Raw genomic sequence first — 10,137 nt, 5'->3', positions numbered from 1 at the left:
CTCATTGTTTTGAGAAAGTTTCTCGTTATAATGACTTACAGGATCTTTTTTTTTTCACCACACTGGCGGAAATGGGCTTCCATACCAGGGTGGGGGAAAAAATGTAACAAATAAATAAATAAATAAATGAGTTCTTAATGTATATTGTATTTCATTGCACCTGTTAAATGAATAAATACAATTATGGGGAAAAAAAGTACAAGTTCACAGAAAAAGCTACACAATTGCAGTAATGTGGGTAAATGTAGTTGGTAACTTCCAGCACTGGTCATGTTGCAGGGCTGCTGAGCTCAGGACACAACATGCCGGGGTAACAAGGCTCCCAGACAGATATGAGCGAGGGATTCTCCCAGAGGAGGAGCTCTTAGCAGCCTAACAAGCCTCCCAGCCACCGCTGTGAGATACGTAGCTGCTGCTTCATTTCACCAATAATTGGGATCTTGCTTCTGTCTGCCATCCACTGCCAATAAGAGCCATGCTACAGTTAATAAAGGCAGGGCTCTCTAGTGTGTGTGTGTGTGTGTGTGTGTGTGTGCCTGCATTCATGTTCCTCTCCACCTTATGTTGACTATATGTGTGTGTGTTGTGTGTGTGTGTGTGCATGAACATGTCTGTGCATGTTGGTGTTCTGTTAGCGGTAAGGCTGTTGAGTGTTGGTGTGGCAGGTTAGGCTTCAGATGGGAATGGCTGCCTTTACAAGCAGCTGAAGGCAGTTGCCTGGGTCATTCACAACCAAACACACACACACACACACACACACCACACTCTGTCTTCTCATTCATCACTATTATGTAGCCAGTGTCCTGGCAGTCGTACAAGAAGAAGAAAGTCGATAAATAGCGTCCTCCTTATTCAACAAAACCTAGAATCCAGAAGATGCGGTTCCCACATAAATTCTTCCACATCCTTTCTGTTGAAAAATATAATGCGTTTCCCATTGCTTGATGTCATGTGTCTTGAGTTGTGTCATTTTACAACCAGCCTACTGTATGGATGAAAGCAGGCGCTGGTGAAAGAGGCTTGACAGGACTTGTTGGTGATGTATTGCTTACTCAGGTATTTGCATTTTAACACATGCAATCCCTTCCATCTGCCTTATGGCACTCTGGGCAAATAAGAAGATAATCTACAGAGCACTAAATCCAATGAAAGCACTTGATGAGGGAAGGTGTAAAGTTATAGGCAAAGCCCACCCATTGAAGACAGATGAATTCCATGCATGTACAGAAGTGTATGGAAATAATTCTCTCTTTCCCTCCATGTTTTTTTAACATACATCGGTAACACATTACAATAAGGGTCACTAAGTTAAGGGTTAGTAATGCTTAATAACTGCTAACCACCGCTAAATAATGCTAACCCTTAATTAACAGTTGTCTGGTAATCATTTACTAATCATTCACTAATCATCATACATTATTTCATAGTCATCTTTATAAACTAATAATGTATAAATTAATACCTTAGTTAACACGAACACCATTAGTAAATTACACATTAGTTAACTGTTAATTAAGGGTTATTTAATGCTTATTAAGCATTAACTAACCCTTAACTTAGTGACCCTTATTGTAAAGTGTTACCAATACATCATTAAAGAGAAAAATGAACATTTAGAAGACCAAAAGTCAACTGATAGTGAATACACTGTAAATGCAATTACCCCAACTTTTGTTTTGGTAGATGTTTGGCAGCTAGCAAGCGAACTCCTGAGGGATGAAACCGACCTTGAATTTGAATGCCCAAAGTAGAAATGCCAGTTTAGCTGTCTGTGAAAAATAGCTGTAACTCAATCCACCTCTGATAGTTGAATCAGATTGCCCAAGTTGACTTTTCCCCCCGTTTTCACCCCGTTTTCCCCCGTTGTCTCGGCTGTCGCCTAACCTGACAAGTTCAGTGTACAGTGATGAATTGGGCCTTGTGGCCCCTGACCATTCCACTAAGATTAAAAACAAACTTTTGCCTCAGTTGACTGGGGGTCATTATGGGGATAAACTTTCTATAGCGCTACATTTTCTTTTGGATTTGAGGCAGAGGAGTGACCGAGTCAGCTTTGCTCGAGTCCCAAGTCAGTCTCAAGTCTTGAGGCACAAGTCTCAAGTCAAGTCCCAAGTCTAAATGTAGATTACCAAGTCAAGTCCATGTCATTAATGTCAAGTCTCAAGTCTAAATGTAGAACAGCAAGTCAAGTCAAGAGTTCAGTATCAAATTAAAGAAAACAAAATGGTTAAAAACTTGGTAAGAGCATCGTTTGATTTCTATAATCAGTTTCAACTTCAATAAATTCAATCATTCCATACAAATTCAGAAAACAGAATTTAAATTCATTCATTCAAGTCATTTACACAAACACAAGATCTCAAGTCACGACATTAGAAACCTTTTCAAGTCATCAAAGTACAAGTCAGAGTCAAGTCCCAAGTCACCAGAACCCAAGTCAAGTCCAGTCTCAAGTCTTCTCTTCATGCATCAAGTCAAGTCTCAAGCAAGATATGTGTAAATGATGACATGGAAAATTAGCTAACAAGGTGAAATTTGTTTTTTCTTTTAACTGTGACTTTAAGAGAACTTTAAAGATGCATTCAGTATTGGCATTCATTTGTAGGCTGTTCCCAAACCTTCAAGACACTACCATACATTTGGCATTTAATAGTGCCTATTGCTGTCATAAAGGTTGAAATAGAATATTGCAGATGAGTCAGAAGCACCTGTAGAGCTGCTGTAGGCTTGTTGTTTGTCCCTGTTCCAGCTTCGATCCTATTCAGGAAAATATCACCCTGCATTTTTTCTCAGCAAGTCATTTGTCATGTTGCATCATTTTTATTGGTGAACTGTAAATACATTCTAAAGTAGCAGCTTTTAATTGTGAGCCAAAAACATGACTTTTAAAGTTGTTTTACTCACTTGAGCCTGTAGTCTTATTCTTATCTGAGACTAAATGACACTACACTTACACTGCAAATGATAATTTGTAGTGGTAGTGTAGTGTCATTTAGTCTCATATTCAGTCTTCAAATCTTATTTTCCTTAAATCAAGAGAAAAATTCTGCCAGTGGGGTGAGACAACTCCGCTTCACTTGTTTCAGGAGGGTTTTTTTTAGAAATTAGTGTCAATATCTTGAAACAAGTCAGAAAAAAAGAATATCACTGCACTACTATCAAGAAAATGAAACTTGATTCTACAAAATTCTTGAAACAAGTTGATTTGTATTGGAAACTAGTGAAATTATCTGAGCCCACCGGCAGATTTTTTCACTTGTTTTAAGAAAATTATGATTTTTAGGACTCAATAATAAATTACTTGTTAAGATGGCGATTTCTTGCAGTGTAGTCCTCCCTGCTATACAGGCTTGAACTGGATTAAGTTTACAAGGAGGAAGAAAAGCAACTATGTGATTAATCCTTTGTTGAATCTTATTTTGTTAATATAACCATAACACATCCATTCCAAATGAGTTGGACCCAGGGTAAAATATTTAGGTCTATTATTATATAACACTCATCTAGCACAACTCCTCCCCAAAACACAACCAGAGTGATCTATTTTGGAGAGAATGACCTAGCAGTAATAACATAACAATGTAAAATTAGCTACAACATGCGTTCATATTTGATGGCATATTGTTTCTCCATATTTTATTTCAAAAAAAACAAGCTGTAAATGAAAAAATGAGTGAATCAAGAGTTAAAATTGAAGAGTTAAGATATCAATCCTACAGTTTACTACATTTGCAGTTAACAGGTTGACTCCTGTTACTTTTGTTGCTGCAATGGCCTATTTCCCCACGGGGATCAATAAAGTTTCATCTAATCTTGTCATTTTAAACCCAAATTAGCCATTTAGCTGGGTGCTTTGTGAGGCAGAAACTTAATCCATTTAAATAAGTTGTCAAAATCAATGTCCCTGTTTTTGCTGTCTTGATTTGATGGTCACAAAGTGATTATTGAAATCACACTCATAATAGTCGGTTTATTGCCATGTATATTTCTCCTAGACGCGCTGCCAGGTTGGTAGCTGATTTTGTGGCGTCTGCCTCTGAATGATTTAGGCTGTACTGCCCTCTTGTGGTAGAGAGGATGCCTGTTATTTTACAACTAACCTGGCTTTGGCTCAAGTTATACTGTACATAACCCATACATTAAAGGCAGTTTCCTATAAATACACATTGAGTGGAATTATTCAATTAAAAAGCTTTATTTATACAGGAATGAGCCAAACCCACTGGGAGCATTTAAAAAGTTACCAAAGGTAAAATGCTAAATAAATGCAATAAATGACAGGATAGAGAACAGGAGAGCGATGGCATTACAGAAAACAACATGTTAAATAGAAGCAGCATAGTATGTTTGATTAAAATGAACTGTCTAATAAAGCAAGATTTTGGCGCATGATGTTTTGAAAATCTGCTTTTAAAAACTCATTTCTGGTGAGTTTTGTCCAGTGATATCTACATACCCTCTCAACTGTATATGCACTCTATGATACTATCCCATCTTCCCCACTGTGTCACAACTTGGTCTCAGGCAAGTTATACAACAATGCAACCACTTCATAAAATCTATAAACAGACATTGAAGGTACTGGACAAAAAAACCCAATTCCTATCCTCATTGCAATATTATCAAGAAGTATAATCTACTGAAATTTGAAAATTTTCTGTTTATGGCTAATGTCTGTTTACTGTACAAGATCTTCCATGGCCTTGCCCCACCACCGCTTAAACAATTTGTAACACATTCTAACACTGGTACAATATCAACAAGATCCTCCGCAAGAGGAGACTAGTATGTAAAATTTCGGTCCGACTAGTACCAGAGCGTGCAGTACGTTTAGGAACTTTAAATTTTGTATTAAAAAATGGTTGAAAGGAAAACAGTCCTGCAGCCATTAGTTACTGTATGTAATGACCCCATGCAATGATATGATTTCTACTTATTGCTTGTGTGTGTGTGTGTGTGTGCGTGGGTGAGTGTGTGTGGTATGAAATGGATTGATGATGTATGTGATCGAAATGTTTTATCTCATTTATTTGATTCTGTTTTTCTTTTTTTTTTGTAATCTTTGCATTCTAGATTCAGCCTAGGGACTATGGATGGAAATTAGCTTACAGCTATATCTGGCACAATATATTTATTGAGCATTGTCCCTGTCAAATAAAGAAATAAAATTAAAAAAAATAAAAATAAAATAGGGAGAAAATGCAATATACTTGCCTTTCTGCCCGACCTTAATATGTAATCCAATGTAAAAATTACAGGTATAAAATGCAGTGCAATATGAAATTGAACAACTTTGAAATATCAATTAGGATCCTACCAAGGTAGTTTAGAAATCACTCAATGAGTAGATAGTTAGGAAATCATTCAATCAGTATTAGTATCTCTAAATGATGTCACTTGCTTTATATAAAATGACTAATGTTGGTAATCAGTAATTGAAATTTCCACTTTCATCCACAAAATGCACTGTTCTATCAAAGAGTCAATGCTCAACTCTTCTGCCTTAAGAATTCCAGGTGAATCTGCACTGGGCTGCTGAAAATGAAGAGGCATTTTGAGAATCACTTTATTCATAGTTTTGAAAATTATGTCTCAGAACAAAAGCATACAGTTAATGGTGTGAGAATTAGACGTGTGACATAGATGTAGACCTATAGGTTTAAAATTGTATTTCCAGGCCCTAATAGTTGCCTCTCACAGCAGTTTGGTGTCATTTTTTATTTGTTTTTTTATCTGAAGGATATACAGACATTTTTTTCTGCACATAATGTCTTATGATTTTATGTGTGGCCTTAAAAATCACTACTGACCAATGTAAACTCTTGATGAAAGGTAAAGCAAGTGTGCCAGGTTTGAATATTATAGTGGAAATACTGTTACACTGCAAAAACTGACAGACTTGTTCAGTTATTTTTTATCTTGTATCCAGACTTATCAAGCTTATTTTCAAATTTTTTTTAGTGAAATCATCTTACCGCACTGGCAGATAATTTTACCAGTTTCAACAAATTTTATTTTTTTTCAGGAGAATGTAACTTTTTTCAGGACATTAACTTGGTAAAAGTGAAATTGTCTTGGAGAAAGTTTCTTGTTTCAAGATTTTCTTCATGGTTTTATGATGATTTCTTGAAACAAGTCATATTTTTTTTCATTTTTTTTGTTGTTGTTTGTTTTCTTTCTTTATCCTTTACTCTGCTTTTCTTTTTGGTTTCTTTTAATATTCTTTTACTTATTTTCTACTTTTCCCCCTATTTATTTAACAGTATTACTTTACCTATTGATTTGTTTATATTGTTTTGTTCTTTCTAAACTTTTTTTGGGTTTCATTACACTATATTGTAATTATGTATGATTGTTATTAAGGGAGACACTCCATAAGCCCCTCTGGGTTTCTTGGTCTTCCTTGCCCATGCTCTTTATGATGTTGGTATACATTATGGATATTTTGTTTGAATTACTCTTTTGTGCTACATAAAATAAAAAAATATTGGCATGAATCAAGTGAAATTTACTGAAACTAGCGTGATTATCTGCCAGTGCAGTGAGATAATTTGACTAAAAAATATCACAAACTATAAGCTTGATAGGTCTGGAAACAGGTTAAAATCACTGGACAGCTTGTCATTTTTTGCAGTGTATAAATGCCTTTCAGACGTGTTTATCTTAACACTCCCATTAGCAATGTGTATTATTCTAGTATTCTATAGATCCTGCAAAGGCACTTGATACTTCAGAGAAAAAAATAATAAACCCACAAATTATGCAATATGCGATTAAAGTAGTTTTAATTTTCCAATCTCTCTCTCTCCTCTGTGTGTGACAGAGTTGCAAATGTATTGCCTATTATAGTATTGAATTTTCGTTTCCATAACTATTTTGTTTGTGTATCTTGTAATTTTTTTTTTCTTAAAGTGTTTCCCAATGTTGTTGTCCCTTCACCTAAGTGAGAGTTCAAATCTGTTCAAAAGAATAGTATTTTTAACACCACTTCTATTTTGTAATAGATGTATCCTAAATGTGGGTGTGCTTGTTAGTATTTGTTGCAGTGAATCTGAAGCAAAGATACAAGATCTACATATACAAGAATGAAAACAGCACAAAAAAACAGCACAATTAAACCATTTGTTAGGGGCAAAGACTTATTTTTTTATGATTATTATTTTGTCCTCATGAAGCTCACACTGCAGATCTTAGTGCTGAGTTCTGATTTTTTGCTCAGATGTGAAATTTTGGTGGGGAAAATCTGGAACTTTCAACAGCAGTGTAAACCGAGTCTGTTACTCCTCAGCATGGGGAAAGTAACAATGGAGGGCTTTCCTCAGTCTGGAGAGGAATCGCCGCAACTTTTTAACTGGTCTGAACTCTGCAAGTTAAGCAAGTTTAGTGAAATGATCACGCTTCACTCAACAGTAGGAAATATAATATGAATCAGAAATAATACACCTGTACAGATCAAACTTGGACTTCCTTTGTATCTTACTTTTTTCCTTGACCTCAGTGGGGATAGCGGTCGAAGCCTCAGCAGCCGGGTCAGAGGGAGTGGAAGCCCCGTCGGCCAGAACAGTGGCAGTCATCATAGTAGTCGTAGTAGTAGTCTTGTGAACCGGGACAGAGGTAGTAGATGCCTTGTCAACCGGGTCAGTGTTCGTGGAAGTCATATCAACCGGGACAGAGGAGGTAAACGCCTTTAGAACTGGGTCAGTGTTCGTTGAAGTCATATCAACCGGGACAGAGGAGGTAGACGCCTTTAGAACTGGGTCAGTGTTCGTGGAAGTCATATCAACCGGGACAGAGGAGGTAGACGCCTTATCAACCGGGACAGTGTTCATGGAAGTCATATCAACCGGGACAGAGGAGGTAGACGCCTTGTCAACCGGGTCAGTGTTCGTGGAAGTCACATCAACCGGGACAGAGGAGGTAGACACCTTTAGAACTGGGTCAGTGTTTGTGGAAGTCACATCAACCGGGACAGAGGAGGTAGACGCTTTGTCAACCGGGTCAGTGTTCGAGGAAGTCATATCAACCGGGACAGAGGAGGTAGACACCTTTAGAACTGGGTCAGTGTTCGTGGAAGTCACATCAACCGGGACAGAGAAGGTAGAGGCCTTTAGAACTGGGTCAGTGTTCGTGGAAGTCATATCAACCGGGACAGAGGAGGTAGACGCCTTTAGAACTGGGTCAGTGTTCGTGGAAATTATATCAACCGGGACAGAGGAGGTGGACGTCTTGTCAACCGGGTCAGTGGTAGTAGTCATAGTAGTCGTAGTTGTAGTCTTGTCAACCAGGACAGAGGTGGTGGATGTCTTGTCAACCGGGACAATAGTGACTGATTCAGCAGTGGCTGATGTGCTGCCATGGGAGAAAGCCTTCATGGCCAGGAAGGAGGCTTGGACACTGCAAGAAGTACCTTTTGTTAACTAAAGGTACTTAGAGGAAGTTCAAATTATGTAAAAGATGTAAAAAGATATGCCTATAACATACCTGCTCAGAGAACATTTTTCTCCACTTCTTTACTTCGCCACATGTCATTTTATTGGTCAGATGCAGAATAAAAAATATGAATTTTAATCCTCAGTGAAGAAGTTCAATGTTTTGCTCCCTTTGTGAGTGTGAGCTCCCTTGCGGTTAAAGTTCATTAATGATTATAGACCCAGTCAACATTTGTTATTCTCCTACTTATTTTGATCTCACCCTCTCTCCATCATCCCACTCACAAAGCCTTGGTCCGCTGCTAACCTCTTTATGTTTCTGACCACCATTTTTATTTCCTCCTCCATTCCTATGCTAATCCGTCTAATTTGGTCTCCATCACCACTCAGCATAACCTATGGTCTCTCCTCCTCCATCCTCTCCTCTTATTGACTCCTCCACCTCCACATTTCCACCGTCCACTCTCTCCTCTCTGACCCCCCTCCTGTCTCCTCGTAAACATTGTATCACCCCGTCCCGTCGCTGGGCCACGGCCCCGAGAGCTCGCTGGGCCTGGTCACACTCGATAGCCGGCTGAGAAATTTCTGCGCTGCCACAGGTCGTGTTGTTATTGACATTTTTGACTGGAAGGATGCCTGGAAGCTGGATGGTTTCCATCCAAATCACAGGGGTACTATGCTCCTTCTTGAGGATGTTTTCATGAAGGATTGATAATCAGTCACTCCCTGCCTGCCCTCCTCAATCAACCCCAGTCATACTGATACATTTCCTATCCCTGGTGTCCCTATTTCTTGCTCTACCCCTGACTTACTTACTTAATTTATCCTCTCTTTAATCTGCCTTGATTTTATCACTGCTAACAGTTTTTATGGCCACAGAAACCTGGGTAGAGCTTGGACTCTCCCCCTGACACCTTCCCCAACTCTCTGATAGAAATGGAGGGATTAGCAGTTATCAGTGGTGGAAGAAGTACTGAGATCTTTTACTTAAGTAAAAGTAGCAATACAACAATGTAAAGATGCTCCATTACAAGTAAAAGTCCTGCACTCAAAATCTTACTTAAGTAAAAGTACATAAGTATTGGCAGCAAAATGTATTTAGAGTATCAAAGTAAACGTAGTCATTATGCAAACTGTCCCCATTTAGAGAGTTATATTTTTCATAAATTGTTGGAATATTAATACTGATTTATTGACATACATGTACGTGTAAGCAGCATTTTAAAGTTGTCAGTGTGAAGCTAATCTTAAAGAGACAATGCCGGAAATCAAACAAGTCTCCTTTGAGATTTTAAAAGACTCAATGCATTCTTATCAAAAACTTTTGCTCTTATGATTTCTAAGAGCCATCATATGCTAACATCATGTTTAATGTTATCAGTACAGTCATCAGCCCCTCCCCCAGATACTCTTTAGAGACCTCCTCTGTAAAGTGTGAGGAATTTTTAACAAAAAACAGATATTAGGTTATATTTCACCCCCTGTCCTGTCTGTTATCACAGATAATTCTGCAGCATCTATCTCCCATATGAAGTCTTCCACCTGCTCTCTTGATATTGTTCCCCATGAGCTTCTTAAAAATATTATAAACACCATGGGCCCGAGCATTTTATCTGTCACCAGCAGCTCTCTGACCTGTGGAATTCTCCCATCCAGTTGGGTTTGATGTTGTCATTTTCAGTTGGCAGTGTAATGTTAAGCCATGTGT

The sequence above is a fragment of the Centroberyx affinis genome, unplaced genomic scaffold (assembly GCF_046629955.1).
Source record: "Centroberyx affinis isolate AG114_WGS23_722 - 3 ecotype Tasmania unplaced genomic scaffold, CSIRO-AGI_Caff_v1 ptg001807l_1, whole genome shotgun sequence".
In the NCBI taxonomy this organism is placed as follows: domain Eukaryota; kingdom Metazoa; phylum Chordata; class Actinopteri; order Beryciformes; family Berycidae; genus Centroberyx; species Centroberyx affinis.
The sequence above is the reverse complement of the archived record's forward strand: the minus strand, read 5'-3'. Positions refer to the sequence as shown.